This window comes from Mobula birostris, chromosome 5 (genome assembly GCF_030028105.1).
Source record: "Mobula birostris isolate sMobBir1 chromosome 5, sMobBir1.hap1, whole genome shotgun sequence".
NCBI lineage: Eukaryota > Metazoa > Chordata > Chondrichthyes > Myliobatiformes > Myliobatidae > Mobula > Mobula birostris.
Window position 1 is genome coordinate 151,486,909 of NC_092374.1, and position 20,607 is coordinate 151,507,515.

Here is a 20,607-nt window from a genome sequence, read left to right on the forward strand (position 1 = left end):
TGAGAGAGTATGGAGGGCTATGGTCTGGGTGCAGGTCGATGTGACTAGGCAGTTTAATAGTTTGGCATGGAAGGGCCTGTTTCTCTGATGCAGTGCTCTATGACTCTATGACATGAAAACAAACCATACTGTCACATATGTAGTATTTTGGTTCGATATTGTATATTCCACTTACAATTCTGGGAACCTTGTGAAGACCACGTTGAGAAACTTGATAACAAAGTATCTCCCAGTCCTCTTCAGAATAACTGTTGTCAGCAGATAATAACAAAAAATGAACACTTCAGGTATTCGCCTAATGGAATTAAAAACTGAAAATATATGGGTGGGATTTTTTGTTCCTTTGATTCCTTTCCCACCCAGAATGCTCATCTGATTTCTTCAAAGACTTCTTTAACTCTGTTATCTGATATGACCAAGGGAAAACTTATCTACCAAAGCTAGGATCAGTCATACAGAATCACCAGTTGAGCTCTAAAATCAATTTGGAGCTTGACATATTAGAGATTTCTTCAAGACTTGTTCTTACTGCTCATTATGAATCAGAATCAGATTTATTATCACCAGCATATGATGTGAAATTTGATCCGTATTGTCAATACAGAAACATTTTAAATGTTTAAACATCTTGTGCAGTATAAATGCTTACACTATCTCCTTTTCTGCTCTGCTAAAATTTGTCTCCAAGTATATAATCTGATAACATAGAACATGGAACAGTACAGCACCACCCAGGTCCATTGACTCATGATACCTATATAAAGCTACCTCATGATCCATCTAACTCTTCCCTCCCACACAGTACTTAGCCTTCATTTCCTGTATCCAAGTATCTATATAAAAGTCTCTTAAATGTCCGTATTTTATCAGCTCCTACCACCACCCCTAGCAGTGAATATCTGTGTAAAAAGAAAACTAGTACTGACATATGCCCAAAGCTTTCCTACACTCACCTAACTGGACGTGGTTTTGGTATTGGCTATTGCTGCCCTGGGTAAAGGCAGAAAATGTTGCTGTTTATTGAGGGAGAGAGAAGATATTTAAGTGGGATTAACCTATCAATAAGAAATGGATTAGACCAGCTAGATCCATTTTCATCTTCTGAATTGATCCATATTTTGATGTTTCTGCTGTAACAACTGCAATGTGCTTATTTGCCAAGTACCTCCAGCATTGATGTTTTAATTCTCCAGCCTCTTTCATATTCTTCTGTCTCTGAACTCTGTGTTTTGCCAGTGTCCCATGGATGCATGTTATCTCATTAATAGTGTGTTGATCTTTTCCTCTTGACTCCCTTCCCTTTTATTTATTTTCATTAGGACTGGCCACTTTCATCAGTCTCTCTCTACCAACACAATCCGTTATGATAAGACTCGACTTTCCCAACTCTGCTGTTTCTTTTTATTCTGCAAATGTTTTAATTATTTTGGCAGCGCTGTATTGATACAAGATTACCTCTCACAAACATAAATCTTAATCTTTTTGTTCAACTCCTTTCTTTTACCAAGTGCCAGGTATATTTATATAATTTACTCCTGAATTTTAAGGCAAATCTAGCAATTTTAATGGACTACCAATACATGGCCAGATCTTTTCTGTTTCAGCATTCAGTATGCATTAATCCTTCTTGCTCATGCCTGGAATTGGGTAATAAAAAAACTAACATTGTTTCAATTAATTTTCCTTATAGTAATTTCTGTTAATTGAGAGGGAGGGAGGTTGAGTTTAGTGCTATGCTATATCAGATTATTTGGCAATAATTAACTTATAAATGCTGGAACCATGTCACTAGAATACAGGTACTTCATAAGGAAAGATAACTTTACAGGATTTGATATTACAATTTCAATTGCACCTTTTAATATTTGACTCATTGTTGCACTAGATGGCGTGGAATTATAGATGTTTTGAAGAAGAATTCCATAAGGACGTTAAAACATTTTGGATGCTTGAATCTGAGGGAAGAAGAATTTTTTCGCTCCAAGGGCTGTGAACTTTTCAAATTCCTTAGTCTAGAAAATTGGTGAGGCTAAATCCTTGTGTATACTTCACACTGAAATCGTAAGACTTTTAATCAGCAAAGGAATTCAGCATTATCAGGAGTAGGCAGAAAAGTGGACATGACGAATGTTGGATCAAAAATGGTCTCACAGCATGACAAGGAAGAACTGTGGGATCAAATAGCTGAAACTTTAGTCCTTTCTTTTTTATAACCTTATAGTCAGTCAAAGCATTTTCTTGCTTTCCTAAGCTGTGTGGAAAGTGAACTGATTTTGTATTGTGATTAAACTGCCAGCCCTTTAAGCAACACAAACAGTGTCTGCTCTAAACTGTGGACCATAAGCTATGAAGAGCATTCCAGGATGCCATGTCTGTCACACTGCCTCTTGAGTTTTTCAGACAAAAAACTGTTGACAAGCACATTTGCCCAAAATGTTTAAGATTAAGATTTATGTTTCTGAAATTTGTTGACAAGCACATTTGCCCAAAATGATTAAGATTAAGATTTATGTTTCTGAAATTTGTTCTCACAAATTTCAGAAATAATCTAATAGCAGTGTACATATTTCCCCATTTTGCTGAATATGTGGCCCTCATATTTCTGCATGACTCTTATCTCCAGGATCTTCCTTGCTCTCAATCCATGTACACTGCAATTCAGTCCTAAGAATGAGAAGTTAATGCACTTGATCATGCTCCATGCTCATTAGTAACAATCCATGTTCGAAGTCTTCCCTGGTAATCCTCTACAACTCTTCCTCTGCTAAACGTTTGACTGCATTGGTGCTGCTTCATACACCCATTCTGAGCTCATCAATTTCATCATGTTCGTTTCTTACTTCCACCCTGCCCTTAGTTCACTTGGTCCATCTCTGACACCACCCTCTCTTTTCTTGATCTCTCTGATTCCATCTCTGGAAATGAACAGTCATCTGATACCTTTAATAAACCTACTGATTCCCACAGTTATCTTGATTATACCTCTTCCCACCCTATCTCCTGTAAATATGCTACTCCCTTTTCTCAGTTCCTTGGTTTCCAGAATATCTGTTCCCAGGATGCGGCTTTCCATCTCAGGGCATCAGAGAAGTCCTGCTTCTTCAAAGAACAGGGCTGCTCTTTCCCCACTATTGATGCTGCCCTCACCTGCATCTCCTCCATTTCGCGAATACCAGAGCTCTTCCCAACTTCCATTGCCTTAACAGCGATAGAGTTCCTCTTCTCCTCACCTACCACACCAACAGCCTCTGCATCTAACAGATCATCCTCTACAACTTACACCATCTCCAAAAGGATCCCACCACTAAACGTATCTTAACTTTCCCACCTGCCTCCGCTTTCCACAAGGACCACTTCCTCTGCGATTCCCTTGTCCATTCTTTCCACCCCACTAATCTCCCTGCCCATGTACTTCCTCCCTCACCTCTATTCAGGGCCCCAAACATTTCTTCCAGGTGAGGCAACACTTCACCTGCAAATCTCCTGGGATCATCTAATGTGTCTGGTGCTCCTGATGCAACCTCCTCGACAATGTTGATGCTCACCGTACATTGGACGACAGATTTGTTGAGCACCTCCACTCCATCAAGTGGAACTTCCCTATGGCCAAACATTTTAATTCCTATTTCCATTCCCATTCCGACATGTCGGTCCATGGTCTCCTCATGTGCCAAGATGAGGCCACCTTCAGGAAGGAGGAACAATACCTTATTATCCATCAGAGTAGCCTCTGACCCGATGGAATGAATATAAATTTCAGATAAAAAATTTACCACCCTTCTTCTATTCCCCACTCTGACCATTCCCTTCTTCTCATCTGCCTATCACTTCCCCTGTATCTCATCCTCCTTCCCGTTCTCTTATGGTCCACTATCTTTCCCTGTCAGATTCCTTCCTCTCCAGCTCTTTACCTTCCCACCCTCTTGGCTTCACTCATCACCTTCTAGCTAGCCTGCTTCCCCTCCCCCCACTTTTTTATTGTAGTGTCTTCCCTCTTCCTTTCCCATCCTGAGGAAGTGTCTATGCCCAAAATGTTGACTGTTTATTAATTTCCATAGATGCTGCCTGATCTTCTAAGTTCATCCAGAATTTTGTGTATGTTGCATGTAAAAAATTTACTCTTCAGTCTCTGGAGGTTTGGGCCACCAGGATTGACCAGTTTGTCCACCATGGAGGATGCAGGCTGAGATATTTAGTATTCTTTTGGTCAGCTCTTTAAGTGCTCAGACTCTTCACGAAAATGGTAACCTGCTCAAGTGCTTAACAAACTTTAGAAAGCATTATGATCATGCTACATCAATCAAACACAGCAATGCCTTTATGCTTTGATTTTGGCCAGAATTAGCTTTTGCCCATCTCTAGAGATTAAGTGATTCATAAAATAGACTTCTGAATGTCATCTTGCTCCGCTAGATTTTCTGTTTTCAGGTATCATGCAATTTCCCCATTTCTTTAAAGACCAATGTGTCATCAGCTAGGGTTTTCAGTTCACTGAGATATCCAAGTACAGATCCAGTATTTGCTAAAATTTGCTCGGTTTTCCTTTCAATTAGTATTAATTTATTTATAAGAAACTCCATTCATCAAACTCTTCACATTAGAACTGATTCTTTACAGCTAGCACACTGAAACTTTTTCTCTGTTAAATCTGGTAAAATGTCTTCAATTATGTCCATAAAGTAGTAGCTTCATTTCAAAATTCCAGAGGCATAACTTAAATCTAGATAAATTCTCATCTTATACTTTGATATCTCAAAACATACCAATCTGTATACACAGAGTAAGTTATGCATGCTGAGATTATTGCCCCCTCTTCATCAATCTCCCCAATTTAGTGGAAGGGTTGTATTTCTCCAAAAATGAAACACACTACCAACTCTTCTTTTATCTAAAATTTTTATATTTCCTTCAAATATTTCTGTGCTGTATAAAAAACTGCACATGTATAAGTGAGTTGTATGATTAAATTGATTGATCTTGCTATTGTGCACCTTGATTGGGCTCATCTGCTGCATTTCACTGTTTCCAAGTATGCATTGACCTTCTTGTGGTCAACTGCAATGAAATTCATAAAATAACATTGTTAATTCTTGCATTTACCAGTTTGAGAGGGAGCATTTCTAGTTGGCTTTATATAATCTTATTGTAAGCTGGTAGAACATAGCCCATTTATTGCTTTTACTGCCTTGAGATGATGATGTGTTATTGAACAACGTTACAGTAAATATTTCTAGAGTCACTGCTTACCTTTCCACCAACACCTTACTGGTCCTTTGAATGTTTAGCTTGTTTGAAGTAGGCACATTAAATCTAACTCCTGTCGCTATCAAAATATGGCTCAGCTCACTTCTTTATGGAATGTTTGCAGAAATTATTTTCAAATATGCACATTCCAATTTGCAATACTTAAAACACGAAAAACATATTGGCTGCTCTTTCTCCGCATTTTCTGTTCTTTCTGTTTGCCATTCCTGATTCCCGGATTTGGAAATTCCACAGCTTTTCACTTTGATACGTATGTATTTCTCTAGATTTAATTTTGCATTACATGTTAGTTTTCCCCTCAGGCTTAAATCCTGAGAGAAGACAAAAGATGCATGCCAAAGTCAGATCCAGAAAGTTCAAAGTTCAAAGTAAAACTCCTTATCAGAGTGTGTACAAGTCACCACATGTAATCCTGAGATTCTTTTTCTGCTGGCGTACTTAGCAAATCTGTAGTACAGTAATTGTAAACTGTAAACATCAGGAAATGTAAACTGTAAACAAACTGTGCAAATGCAGATATAACAATATAACAGAGTCCTTAAAAGAGTGTAGCTAACCCCTTTTGTTCAAGAGCCTGATGGTTGAAGGGTAGTAACTGTTCTTGGACCTGGTGGTGTGAGTCCTGAGGCACCTGTACCTTTTACCTAATGGCAGTAGTGAGAGAAGAGCATGGCCTGGGTGGTGAGGATCTTTGATGATGCTTTTCCATGGCAGCAGTTTATGAGGATGTGCTCAATCTCTGGGAGGGTTCTACCTGTGACGTATTGGGCACTACCTTTTTTTGGATTTTCCTCTCAAAGGCATTGGTGTTCCTATACCAGGTTGTAATACCACCAGTCAGCATACCTTCACTACATATCTATAGAAGTTTGCCAAGGTTTTCAATGACATGCTGAACCTCCACAGATTCCTGAGGCAGTAGAGGCACTGTTGTGCTTTCTTCACAGTAATATTTATATGATGGGTACAGGACAGGTCCTCTGAGATAGTGATACCCAGGTACTTAAAGTTATTGACCCTCTCCACCTCTGATCCTTCGATGATTACTGACTCATGGGCCTCTGGTTTCCCTCTCCTGAAGTCTACATTCAGTTCCTTGGTCTCATTGACACTGAATGAGATGCTGTTGTTATTACACCACTCAGCCAAGTGCTCACCCTCCCTCCTGTTTGCTGATTCAGCATCCACTTTGATACAGCCCACAACAGTGGTGTCATTAGGAAACTTGTATATGGTTTTGGAGCTATACTTAGCCACACAATCATAGTTGTAAAGCCAATAGTGCAGGGAGTTAAGTACAATTCCCTGCGGTGCTCCTGTGCTCATGGAGATTATGGAGGAGATGTTTTTGCCAATCAGAACGGACTGGGATCTACAAGTGAAGAAATCCAGAGATCCAATTGCACAAGAAGGTATTGAGAACCTGGACTTGGAATTTACTGATTAGTTTTGAAGGGATGATGGTGTTAAATGCTGAGCTGTAATCAATAAACAGCATCCTGATGTATGCATCCTTGCTGTTCAGATGTTCCAAGGTTGTGTGAACAGCCAATGAGATAGCATCTGCTGTAGATCTGTTGCTTAAGTAGGTGAATTGGAGTGGATCCAAATCGTCACTCAGGAGCTGATATTCTTCAACACCAGCCTCTCAGAACTCTTCATTACTGTGGATGTAAGTGCAACTGGGTGACAGTCATTTAAACAGGTTACCATGCTCTTCTTGGGCACCGGTACAATTGAAGGCTGCTTGAAGCACGTGTGTATCATACACTGCCGGAGCGAGAGATACACCAGCCATTTTGTTGGCAGATGTCTTCAGTACTCAGTCATTGTACTCTATCCAGACCAGGTGCCTTCCTTGGATTCACTCTCTTGAAGGCAGCCTGCACATCACCTTCAAATACTGAGACCAAAGGATCACCGGGAGACATGGAAGCGCACATGGTTCCTCCCTGTTCTAGTAGTCAAGGAGAGCATAGCAGACATCTGGAAGTGAAGCCCTGCTGTCCCCTATGTCACAAGATTTAACTTTGTGGAGGATATGGCATTCAGACCCTCCCAAAACTGTCAAGCATCCCTCACTGATCCCAGTCTAGTCTGGAATCTTTGTCCAATCCAATATGTAATGAACAAGTCATTCAAATCTGTGCTATAATAATGATCTGTAAACATTATCAGCTTATAAGTATACATTATAAGGATGTTTTCTGCTCCTAGTTGAATGTAAGTAATCAGTAACCTTAAATGGCTTTATTCTTTGAGAGGTTTCATTTGCTTTGCTATATCTTACATTCTTCTGAGTCTCAATTTAAAGCCTTTATAATTTGGTACAATTTTCTCTCCCTGTGACCAAAGAAATACAATAAACAATTTAACTTGCATCATTTCTGTTTTGTTGACTATATGTGAGTCAATATATGGTTCACAATGTTTCCAAAGCAATCTCCAATCTTTGAACAGGTTACTTGCGTAGAACTTAGTGCATTCAACTCGTTTCTCTCTCCCTCTCGACTGATGCTGCCGGAGGAGGGTGCCAGGGTCTTCGGTCTTGGGCAACGTTTTAACCGATGCAGTTTGTGGATTGGACTCTGTAGTCCATGATACGAGGTGCTTCTGATTTCTGGTTCCTCCTTATTTATTGCTAATTTCTGCGATTTTGATTGCATGGACTGGATCCGCAGCCTGCGGTCAATGAATGACACTGAGCTAAACTGAACTGAACTGAACTAAGCTGGACATTCCTAGACCGTTTCAATAACTTTGTGGTTTGATGTTTTATTTTCTGTGTTTTTCACTCAATTTTTTGCAGTTGCACGATTTGTTTTTTTTTTGTGTGTTGGGGTTTTATTGTTTTTCTTTGAACAAATTCCATTTTCTTTGTTTTGTGGCTCTCTGTGGGAAGACGAATCTTAGGATTATATACTGCATAGACATTTGGAAATAAATGTATTTTGAACTTGATCTTGAATCTCAGGCAATTTCATTTACTCCATCCTGCACTCTATCTAGTGAATCATATAGTTCGACACGCATCCACGTGCTGTCCTTATTGCACACACCCCACATCGCTTTACACATTCACACTCAAGCATGGTCTAAATTTTATAATTCTGTCAACAACTGCATCTGATAATTTCTAAGATACAAAAAGACAGAAATTTTAATCAAAATTACAAAAGGGTATATGGGCTGTACAGAGTAGAACTGCTTGCTGTGGTTTGTTTACAGAGGTATAATGTCTGTAAGTTTCTCCATCAAAACAACAAATCAAATAATAGGAGAAGTGACTGGTCATACGTTAAATTAATAATGTGTCGCCAAGAAATATCATATACTCTGCATAATGATCCAGTCATTTTTTAGTCACTTGTACATTGCATTTTGTTTCATTTAATTTGTTGAATTTAAGTTCAGCCACTGCTGCAATCCATTTTGATAAGTTGATCCTAAATTATTAACATGGGCAGGTTCACTGATCCAGTAATGATAATCATAATCATGATTATGATAGTACTTTGACATTCAGGAGCAGTTGGTTATATTTTGGACTTAAATGCATAAAATGATGCTTTTCAAATAAACAAACAAAAAATAATATAATCTGGGAATGTTAATCACAAAAAAATCTGCAAATGAAATTCAAGTTAACTTGGTTATATTCCAATAGTTTAGATAGTATTAAACGAATTGTTTATAGCAGTACCAAGAGCCAAAAGTTATATAGAGTCTGACATTAAGAGGAAATTGTAATTTAGTCATTAAATTGGTGGATTAAAGTACTGAGTACTGAACTAATAATCCAGAAACATGAGCTTGAACCTCACCAACAAAACACAAAGCACTTAAATGCTAATAAAATGAAATTCTTAGCATTTCAATGACTACCATGAAGAAAAATGTTGAGTTTAAAAAATCACTATTATCACTAATGCCTTTAGAGTCATATGCCTCTTATCTTTACCTGCTCTGCCTTGTCAGTCTGGCATACATAAGACCAGAAGACAGAGAAGCAAAATTAAGCCATCTGGCCATCGAGTTTGCTCTGCCATTCAATCATGACTGTTCCTTTTGTTTTTCTCCTCCACAGCCCCAGTTCCCAGCCTTCTCCCCATAATCTTTAATGCCATGTCCAAACAAGACATGTTGGTGTTGAGACCACTTGTTTTTATGCTGTGTGTGTAACTCTTGCTTCGGCTAGCGCTTAATATAGGGGGTGACACCCCCCGGCCCGGCCAAACTTAAGAAATCTCGTTTGGGTGGATGTTGTGTAATGTGTCCCTTGTTACAAATCAGTACCCCGAAAAAACAAACAGTACATAATATGCAATTAAAACTATTAAGCTTTATAGCTCTTACTTTGTCTATATGGTTAGTAAAGAAAACAAAAAAAAAGGAAAAAGGGCCCAATCTTATGAGCAGCCTGTTGTGCAATGTTGGAGCTCACTGATAAGCCGATCGTCCACCATTGACCTCCTCCGATCGTCGCTACCCTTCAGACCCTCGCTCCAAGTCCACCCAGTCCGGCAGTCTACCAACTCTCTCCATTCATGTCTTCTCTCCTCATTTCTCCCTGGCAAAAGACCGCAAAAATCTCTCTTTCAGACTCAGAAGAAAGAACAACAGCATTCCAAACCCCATTATCTCTAGTCATAACCCAAACATTGCTGCTACAGAGAAACCATCACATTATCAGTGAAACCTCACAGCATGTTACACAGCAGTGAAACCCTACCGCATGTTACACTCTCCCCCCACCAAATTTGGTCATGTCCTTATGACGTTGAGAGAATTTGCCAACCCTTCCTGCAAAACACAAAGCCCAATCCAGGTGTAAAAGGCTGTGACATAGCTCCCCAATACAGTAGGGGTCACACTCTGTTCCGCTGGTGCTACGTAGGCCAACCTATCTGGTGGTGTCCTAATTCTCTGAGACCTCTGCACCACATCATCTAACTCTTCAGGTTCTGAAACTACTGGGGATACTTCCGGTCTACCTGGCGAGTCCTCCCCCGATATATCACTTGTGTCCACCTGCAACTCGGAGCCCTCTGTCTTGTGATCAAACCCCACTTCCTCCCTGCAGAGTCCTGCTGCTACCCAGGCTGCCCACAGATAGCCCCCCCACCCCACAACTTCACCTGACTCAGCGGGAGAAGGGTCTAGAGTCTCTTCCTCAATCAATGGACAGTTAGCGAAAGGCAGCATATACCATACATCCAGGTCCTCATCCTCTGAATCAGTATCCCTCTCAGGGATGGGGGCCGGCCTAACCTCACCTGTTGGGGGCCTGGTAGTCACCCCGTGTTTCTAAAGAGTCCTCTTACTAGGGGTAGGTTCCAAGTCGGGCTCTGGGTTTACCTGCATCTCTTGGCCCAGAGGCAACAGGTTGTTCCGATGTAGAATCTTGTTAGGTCCATTCCTCTCCTCTGGTTTCACCAGAAAAACTGGTAGGTTTGGCATCTGACTCTCCACCACATAGGGCGTAGCCACCCTGCGGTCAAGTAACTTGTGCTTTCCAGGTAGCCCCAAATTCTTTATGAGGACTCTGTCTCCCGGCAGGAGTTGGGAGAACCTCACCTTTTGATCAACCTTCTCTTATTCCTTTGATTCTGCTTGGCAGCTGCAACCCCAGCTAATTCATAAGCCCTTTTCAACTCTCTTCTCATGTCAGACACGTACCTGAGGTAAGTCTTCGGTGTTCAGTCACCCTCGTCAGTCCCAAAACAAAGGTCAATAGGCAACCTTGTCTCATGCCCAAACATCAGATAATATGGCGAGTACCCAGTAGCTTCATTTTTTGTACATTAATAACTGTGAACCAGATGCCCAATATGTTGACTTCACTTGCTCTTCTTACTGATCTCCAGTGTCCCAAGCATGTCTAGCAAGGTCTGATTTAACCTCTCTGGCTGGCAATCACCCTGTGGGTGATAGGATGTGGTCCTCGACTTCTGGACTCCAAGCATGCCCAGTATCTCACGGATGAGGCTCCTCCAAACTCCTGTCCCTGATCACTATAAATTCACCTGGGAAGGCCATAATAAATGAAATACTTCTCCCATAACACTTTTGCCACCGTAGGCACCCTCTGGTCCTTGGTAGAAAAAGCCTCAGCATATCTGATGTAGTGGTCCGTGATGACTAAGACATTCACGGTGTTGCTGGCATTGGGTTCTGTGGACAGGAAATCTATACGCGCCAGGTCCAGAGGCCCCATACTCTGCAAGTGGGACAAAGGAGCTGCCCGCATAGACAGTGTCTTCTGCAGTATGCATCGAATGCATGACTTGCGGTATTCTTCAACCTCCGACTTCAAAAAACGGCGGGAGGAGAGAGAGCAGCATGCCGCGCGTGCACAACCCTCCGGTGAAAAATGATATCATATCTGTTAAATAGGGGCTGTGGACAATTCTGATTTGATGGAGACAGATGTGAAAGCACAGAGGAACATAGGAGAAATTTCTGAAAAGCTCGTTCACTGCTGTCGTTACTGCGCGATCAAGAAATCTTCCAGAGGGAAGGCCTCAAAATCCCCGGCTTTGCCTGCTGTTGGCGACTGAGATTGAGATCGGATCGTTTGGACAGAGATGGTGCTCAGTACTCGGTGACAGAGAGCTGATTCAGAGGCTCGAATTTTTCGGATGACTCAGAGACGGATTGTGGTCGGGCACGGCAGGGAGAGTTTTTCTTCCTTCTCCCGTCTGCGTGAGATGTGGGACATTTGAGACTTTGATCTTTTACTGTGCTCATGGACTTCTTCATCAAGTTATGGTATTGTTGCACTGTTGTAACTATATGTTATAATTATGTGGTTTTGACAGTTTTTTCAGTCTTGGTCTGTCCTGAATTTTGTGATATCACACCAGAGGAAATATTTTATCATTTTTTAATGCATGCATTACTAAATGACAATAAAAGAGGACTGCGTGTCTTCATAATCTACTCTAATCTAATTTGGGGCCAGTAAAACCGGTCTCTGAGCAATCCATAGGTCTTTTCCACCACCAAATGTTCAGAGTCATCATGAAGTGATTTCAACGCCATCCACTGACACTTCTCGGGCAGAACCAGCTGGCAACACCGGGGTTGGTCTGGGGGTGACGTGACCCAGTATAAGATCGGGTTCTTCAACTCCAACCAAGACCATTCTCGTAGTAATGGAGACATCGACACATGTTTCGTCCTCTCCACCTGAGTCATGTCTCCCTTTCCGACCGTCGCCCAAATGGTATCAATGCCTGGATCATCTCGCTGAGCAGCTGCCACTTCACCAGCACTCAATTCCAGCAGCTGATTTGTCTTCAGAGCAGTCAGGTTACAATAATCTTGGGGGATGGCATCATCAGAAACGCCCAATTGATCCACTGCTCGATCCTGCCCCTCTTTTTCCTCTGCCTTCACGGTGATGGGAAACTGACACAGGGCCTTCACCCCTGGGGCAGGAACGTTCTCCCACACCTCATCCCTGTCCAGTTCCTCATGCGATCGTCAGGACAAAGCATCTGCATCAATGTTCTGGTTCCCTGGCCGGTACTTCGGGCTAAATCATAGGCAGACAACGCCACCAACCACCGATGGCCTGTGGCATCCAGTTTCACCGAGGTCAGGATATAAGTTAGGGGGTTGTTATCCGTCCTCACCTCAAACTTGGCCCCGTAGAGGTAGTCACTCAGTTTATCCACCACTACCCATTTCAACGCCAGTAATTCCAGCTTGTGCGTAGGATAGTTTTTCTCGGACGGCGACAGACTCCGGCTGACAAACGCAACGGGCCTCGACGCGGAGCCCTGTTCTTGATACAGGACGCCCCCCCTAAACCCTCTCGGCTGGCATCTGTGTGCAGCACATACGGCAATCAGGGGTCTGCAAAAGCCAGCACTGGCGCCTGGGTCAGCAGCTCCTTCAGCGACTGAAAGGCTTCCTCATATTTTGCATTCCGCCTCAGTCGAAAGGGTTCCAATGGGCTAAGATACTCTCTACTCTCCAGTCCTTTATTCCCCTCCCTTTCTTCCCCAACGGAGGGTAACCGCACACAAGCTGATTCAAAGAGTGACTCACTTTCAAGTAGCCTTTCACAAACCTCCAATAGAAACCACAGAACCCGAGGAATGAGTGCAGAGTGTTCACAGTCTGGGTCTTGGCCAAGTGGTAACTGCCTCAATCTTAGCTGGGTCTAAAACTACCCCATCCCATAAGACTATGTGCTCAACATAGCTAGCAGATGTTTGGCAGAACTGGCACTTGTTCAGGGAAAGTTTTAACCCTTCAGCTTTCAGGCAGCCCAACACCTTCAGTAACCTCACTTCATGTTCTTCCAAAGTGGATTCAAACACTATGAGGTCATCCAGATATATCAATACCTCAAGCAAGTTCATATCCCCTACCGTCTTCTCCATGACCCGCTGGAAGGTTGCAGGAGCTCCCAAGATGCTCTGAGGCATCCTTTCGAACTGGAAAAATCCCAAGGGTCATATAAATGCCGTCTTCTCTTTGTCAGCCTCACTCATGGGGATCTGGTAATATCCACTCCTCAAGTCCGGCACACTGAACCACTCTGAACCACTCAGGCAGACCAATGCGTCTTCAATCCTCGGGACAGTATACTGATCAGGGATGGTGCGCCTGTTCAGAGTCCTATAGTCCACACACATCCATAACTTCCCATTCTTCTTTCAGGCCACCACTATTGGGGACGCATAGGGGCTTCAGAACTTGGTGATGATCTCAGCTTCCTTCAACTTACACAAATGCTGCCGAACGTCCTCCATCTCTGCAGGGGCCAGTCGCCACGACCTCTCTCTGAATGGGGTATCCTCAGTCACCTGGATAGTGCGACAGGTGCTCTTGGAACAACTCACATCAAACTCGCCAATGAAAAAGACACCTTCCAGCTTCAACATCTTCTCTACCAGCCTCCTCTTTCAACCCGGCGGCACCGGGGAGTCCCCGAAGTTGAATGACTCAGCCGTCAACTTTTCCCCCTTTTCCAATAGTTTCTCCCCGGCGTGCCTCACGGGGGCACTAGACATTACCATCACCGGGAACAAATGCTCCAGGGGCATCCCCCGCTTGAAGGTGACCTCCCTCTTCCTAGTGTTCCTGACAATCACTGCCATTCTGCTTGGCTGTACAACGGAGGCCTTCTGCAATTAGGGCCTCACCAGTACCCCAACAGGAAATCCCAACTCCCCCTCGTGGTCTTCCAGAGCGCCGCTAAGAGGGCTTCGCCCTCAGGCACTCCGAGAAATTTGGGGGTCCCCATCACTCTTGCTACTTCCCCGGCCGTACCACCATTGGCTTCAATTGGGTGAACCACACAGTCGCTCGTTTAAATTCGGTATCCGGCCTGATGCAGCCATGCACTTCCTCAAAAGCAGCTCAAAACACCGGGTGCACGGACAATGTTCCCAGAAAGCTCTTGCCAGCCTTCTCCTTGCAGGCCCCCATGAGCCTCCTCACACGAGGGGTGTTGGTCCGCACCAGAATTGAAACGCTGCTCTTCTCAACAGGGTCCAGACAAACCAGCACTAATGTATCAAGGTCCTCAGACACTCCCACATCAGCCTCCGAGAACTCCAGTTTCACTGACAAATAACCATCGTATGGATAATCAATAGCACTAACTCCCTGGATCTCCAGTGCCCTGAATGGTGTCAATGGTAAGTGCTTCAGGTACCGGTTGTAAAACGAATGGTACAACAACGTGACCTGTGACCCGGTGTCAAGTATGGCTTTAGCATAAGTACCCTCTATTCGTAGCGCTACGCTGGAGCATGGTCCCACTAAGCCTTCAGGAATTGGACCTTTCGCTTTTGGGGGTTCCTTGATACATTGCTGGGAATGTGTTCCCTCACCGGGTCTCCTCTAGGTTTTCCCAACGACTCTCCCTGCTTAGGTACCCAGGGGCTCACTCTCCTTCTGGCATGACACCTGCAGCCAGCAGCCCTCCGCATTGTTCGTCCCCTTGGGGAATCCACACCCCCATCAGCTCCATCATGTGGGGGGTGGGGTGGTCACACCCATTGATAACAGGTGACATATCTCCGTTCTCAACTCTGCCACAGTCTCCCTTACTGCTCCCGGAGTAGGCTATTTGTGGTCACATTGCCACAGGGAACTACTACCGAGGACTGTACCCTGCTGACGGAGTCCTCCCGTGCCTCTGCCACATTCTCCTCTTCCTGTACCTCTCTGATCAGCTCAACAAAAGATGGAGGGTGGTGCATCTTACGAGACTGTCGGAGACCCCAAGCAATCAGGTCATGGGACTGGGCGCCCCTGTCTATCTGGTCCATTCTTAACTGATCCACCTCAGCTGCCTGAATGACCCCTCTGCGCTGCAAGCAATTTAGCTGCCTCTCTAGCTGAAAAATGTAGGCAGAAAGCTCCCCCTTCTCCTGCTGCATGTTCTGAAACCCCACCATGAGCTCCACTGGGCTTCCATTCGGACTAAAAGCATTGTCCAGTGCTTGCATGTAATTGACAGCTGTCGCTACGGGAGATTTCAACCTGACGGCTCTCACAACGTCAGTGCCCTGCCCATTCAAACTTTCAACCAATCTCTGTCACTTTTCATCATCAGAGCACTGCCACTCATCTAACAACTGAGAGGTCCACTCCGCCCAAGGCTCATACTCCTCCTCCCCTTTAGGGGTGGGCGTTATTCCAGAGAATAGGTGGAGCCAGCCATATCTAGGAATTTGAATCTGATTTTTCCATTTATTCGCCAGAGAAGTAAAGGTGGATACTAACTCAGAATTCTCACTCTTCACCGGTGGACGTGGACTAATTAGACATCCCAAATCTGACCACTCTTTCTCTTCACTCCTCAGAAATGAGGGAACCCTGTCTTTGAAATGTCCGCCCCCAGCTACTGCCACCTCAGCACTGGTCTGCATTAAAACAAGAGCTGCGCCAGCCATTTTATCAAAGCCTCCGCCCACAATCACAACTTCAACAGTACTTAACAGTGGAATTAACAATTAATCCGGAATAAAAATATCTGCCTCACTGGTTCATTGCTCAGGATAACCACACAGTGTCCAAAGGAATCAATTCCCACAATTGTAACTCTTGCTTCAGCTAGCGGCTTAATATAGGGGGTGATAGCCCCCGGCCCGTCCAAACTTAAGAAATCTCGTTTGGGTGTATGCTGCACGATGCATTCCCTGTTACAAATCAGTACCCCCGAAATAACAAACAGTAGACAATTTGCGATTAAACAATTAAGTTGTATAATTCTTACTTTGACTATATGGTTAGTAAAGTAAACAAAGAAAAATAAAAAGGGCCCAATCTTATTAAGCAGTCTATTGCACAATGTTGGAGCTCACTGATAAGCTGATCGTCCACCATCAACCTCCTCTGACTGTCGTTGCCCTTCGGACCCTTGCTCCAAGTCCACCTCGTCCAGCGGTCTACCAACTCTCTCCGTTCATGTCTTCTCTCCTCATCTCTCTCCGGCAAAAAACCACAAAAATCTCTCCTTCAGACTCAGAAGAAAGAACAACAACATTCCAAACCCAGTTATCTCTAGTCATAACCCAAACATTGCTGCTACAGACAAACCATTACATTATCAATGAAACCTTACAGCATGTTACACAGCAGTGAAATCCTACAGCATGTTACATGTATAAATGATTTAGATGATGGAATAGATGGCTTTGTTGCCAAGTTTGCAGATGATATGAAGATTGGTGGAGGGGTAGGTAGTGTTAAGGAAAGAGGTAGGAGCAGAAGGACCTAGACAGATTAGGAGAATGGGCAAGAAAGTGGCAAGTGAAATACAATGTTAAAAAATACATGGTCATCCATTTTGGCAGTAGAAATAAATATGCGGGGTATTTTCTAAAATTGGAGAAAATCCAGGAATCAGAGATGCAGAGGGATTTGGGAGTCCTTGGACAGAACACACTGAAGATTAACTTGCAGTTTGAGTCGGAGCTGAGGAAGGCAAATGCCATGTTAGCATTCATTTCAAGAGGTCCAGAATACAAAAGCAAGGATGCGATGCTGAGGATTTATAAGGCACTGGTGGGGCCTCTCCTTGAGTATTGTGAACAGTTTTGGGCAAGTCATCTTAGAAAAGATTGCTAAGGGTCCAGAGGAGGTTCACAAGGATGATTCCAGGAATGAAAGAGTTATCATACGAGGAACGTTTGATGGCTCTCGGCCTAGATAGAGTAGATATGTAAAGGATGTTTCCCATGGTGGGAGAGTCTAGGACAAGAAGGTACAGCCAAGGATAGAGGGGCACCCTTTCAGAACAGAGATGCGGGGAAATTTCTTTAGCCAAAGGGTGGTAAATTTGTGTAATTTGTTGCAACATGCAGCTGTGGAGGCTAAGTCATTGGGTGTATTTAAAGTCCAGATTGATAGGTTCTTGATTGGACATGACGTCAATGGTTACAGGGAGGTGGCCAGGATCTGGTGTTGAGGAGGAGATTAAAAAAAGGATCGGCCATGATTGATGGTCCAGATGGCCTAATTCTGCTCCTATGTTTTTTCTATTTCCTGTTGTAATCTCTGGTCCACCTCCCAGCCACTGTTGGGAGGCCTGTATATAAGTGCCATTAGGGCCCTTTTAGCCTTGCAGTTTCTTAACTCAACCCACAAGGATTCAACATTTTCTGATCCTATGTCACCTCTTTCTACTGATTTGATGCTATTCTTTACCAGTAAAGCCACATCACCCCCTCTGCCTACCTTCCTATCCCTCCGATATAACGTGTAACCTTGGACATTTAGCTCCCAACTACAACCATCCTTCTGCCACGATTCAGTGATGGCCACAACATCATACCTGGCAATCTGTAATAGTGCAACAATATCATCGACCTTATTTCTTATATTACGCTCATTTAGATACAACACCTTGCGTGCTGTATTTGCTATTCTTTCAGATTCTGCATCCCTATTGTTTTGATACTCTGCCTGTTGGCTACAACTAAGTCCCATCACTTGCCTTCCCTTCTCACCAATCTGACTGCACGCTATCTTTACTTTTTTTTACGAACTGTCCTATCCTGACTTCCTTTATTCGGGTTCCCACCGCCCTTCCAAATTAGTTTAAACCCTCCACAATAGCTCTAACAAACCTACCCACGAGAATATTGCTTCCCATCGGGTTCAGGTGCAACCCATCACTTTTGAACAGGTCATCCCTTCCCCCAGCAGAGACCCCTATGATCCAAGAACCTGAAACCTTGCCCCTGCACCAGCTTCTTAGCCAAATCATTTATCTGCCAAATCATCTTGTTTCTACTGTCACTGGTGCATGGCACAGGCAGCAATCCAGAAATTTCTACCTGGGAGGTCCTACTTCTCAGCTTTCTACCTAGCTCTCTAAATTCCCTTTTCCGGACCTCTTTGCTTTTCCTTCCTTTGTCATTGGTACCAATATGAACCAAGACATCTGGCTGCTCCCCTTCCCTCTCCAAAATGTTGTAGAAGTAGTCTGAGATGTCCCTGACCCTGGCACCTGGGACACAACATACCATCTGTGTGTCTCTTTCATGTCCACAGAACCTCCTGTCTGTTCCCTCACTATTGAGTCCCCTATCACTACCACTCCCTTCTTCTCTCTCTGTCCCTTCTGCACCGCTGACCCGTGCTCAGTGCCTGTAAACTGGTTGCCGTGGCATTCTCCGGGAGATCATCCCCCACAAAAGTATCCAAAGCAGTGTACTTATTTTTGAGGGGAACGGCCACAGGTGTGCTCTTCTCTAACTGCCTACTTCCATTTTTCCTGACAGTCACCCAGCTACTCACCTCCTGTAACTTTGGGGTGACTACTTCCCTGTAGCTTTGATCGATTATCTCCTCACTCTCCCGTACAAGCTGAAAGTCATCCAGTTGCCACTCCAGATCCCTAACACAGTCTTCAAGGAGCTGCAGCCAGAAGCATTTCGTGCAGATGTAGTTCCCCAGGAGAATCTGGGCCTCCCCAGTTCTCCAATATCCGGCACGAAGAACATACCACAGCCATTTAAATGGTACAGTAAGAGAGAAAAAAAAACAAAAAAGAAACCTTAACAGACGCTTTACACAGAGCCGAAGCCTCTTTTGAGCCAAAGCCTGTTGCTTCTACTCTCGCCACTGGCCTACTGCACTTATCTCTTCTGTACATTCATTTAGTTCTCAGAACTCTGTTGATGCTGCTGATAGGCCCCGTACAATTGACAAATGCCCGTGAAGCTCTCTTTTTAAATAATTACCACCGAACTGCGAGAAACACCTCTTCGTACAGCTTTGTTGATGTCGCTGATAGACCCAATACAATGGACAGATGCCCACAAAGCTCTCTTTTAAAATAATCGCCGCTGACCTGCGAGAAGCACCTCTTCGTACAGTTCTGTTGAGGTCGCTGACAGGCCCCGTTCAAGTGACTCTGTGTCCATGGTTTATTCTTAACCGCCCTCTGCAAATCTTCTAGAAAGCCAGATTAAATGATAGACCACGAGTGATGTTCCATATCCCAGGAACTAATTAAAATGTTACGAGTTATAATCGTCATTGGGAGATGAGTAGCGTCAGGAGAATGACTCCAGGGGCAGAGGTTTGTACTGTCTGCGGGATGTAGGAAGACTGGGAATAAACACAACTTCAACAGGTGACCAAGCTGCAGCTCCCGAGAGAACATGTTAAAGAACTGGAGCTTCAGCTCGATGACCTTCGGACTCATATGGGAGAATGAGGACGTGATAAATAGGAGCTACAGAGAGGTAGTCACCACTAGATCGCAGGAGACAGGTAACTGGGAGACTGTCAGGAGAAGCAGTGGAAATGCACAACCAATGCTGAGTACACCTGTGGCCATGCCCCTCAATAATAGATATACAAATTTAAATACTTTTGAGGTGTGTATCCTAACAGGGGGGAGCCACAGTACCCGGTTGTCTGGCACTGAGTCTGGTGCCGTGGCTTACAAAAGCAGAGAGATGCAGTGTTGATAGGAGATTCCTTAGTCAGAGGAACACAGACACGATTCTGTGGGTGCGGCAGAGACACCTGGAATATATATTGCCTCCCTGGTGCCAGGGTCAAGGACATCTCAGATTGGGTCAATAGCATTCTCAAGGGGAAGGGTGAGCAGCCAGAAGTGTTGGTAAACATAGGCACCAATGACAATATTAGCACTAATGTCCTGAAACGAGATTTTAAGGAGCTAGGCAGAAAGCTAGAGATAGAGAGAGTACAGTGAAGATTTACTAGAATGTTACCTGGGTTTCAACACCTAAGTTACAGAGAAAGGTTGAACAAGTTGGGTCTTTATTCTTTGGAACGTAGAAAGTTGAGGGGGGACTTGATAGAGGTATTTAAAATTATGAGGGGGATAGA

At 43.8% G+C, this 20,607-nt stretch overlaps 1 long non-coding RNA gene across 1 annotated transcript in view; it reads right to left on the bottom strand.

Annotated features, from left to right (window-relative positions):
- The window catches only part of LOC140197343 (uncharacterized), a 31,508-nt gene extending 11,817 nt beyond the window's left edge, over positions 1-19,691 (bottom strand). Inside the window, exons 1-2 of the long non-coding RNA XR_011885919.1 lie at positions 19,595-19,691; positions 9,710-9,835 (exon numbers count right to left, since the gene is read on the bottom strand). This is a non-coding gene — a long non-coding RNA (uncharacterized lncRNA). The remainder of the gene's footprint in view (positions 1-9,709; positions 9,836-19,594) is intronic.
- Between the last annotated feature and the right edge of the window lie 916 nt (positions 19,692-20,607).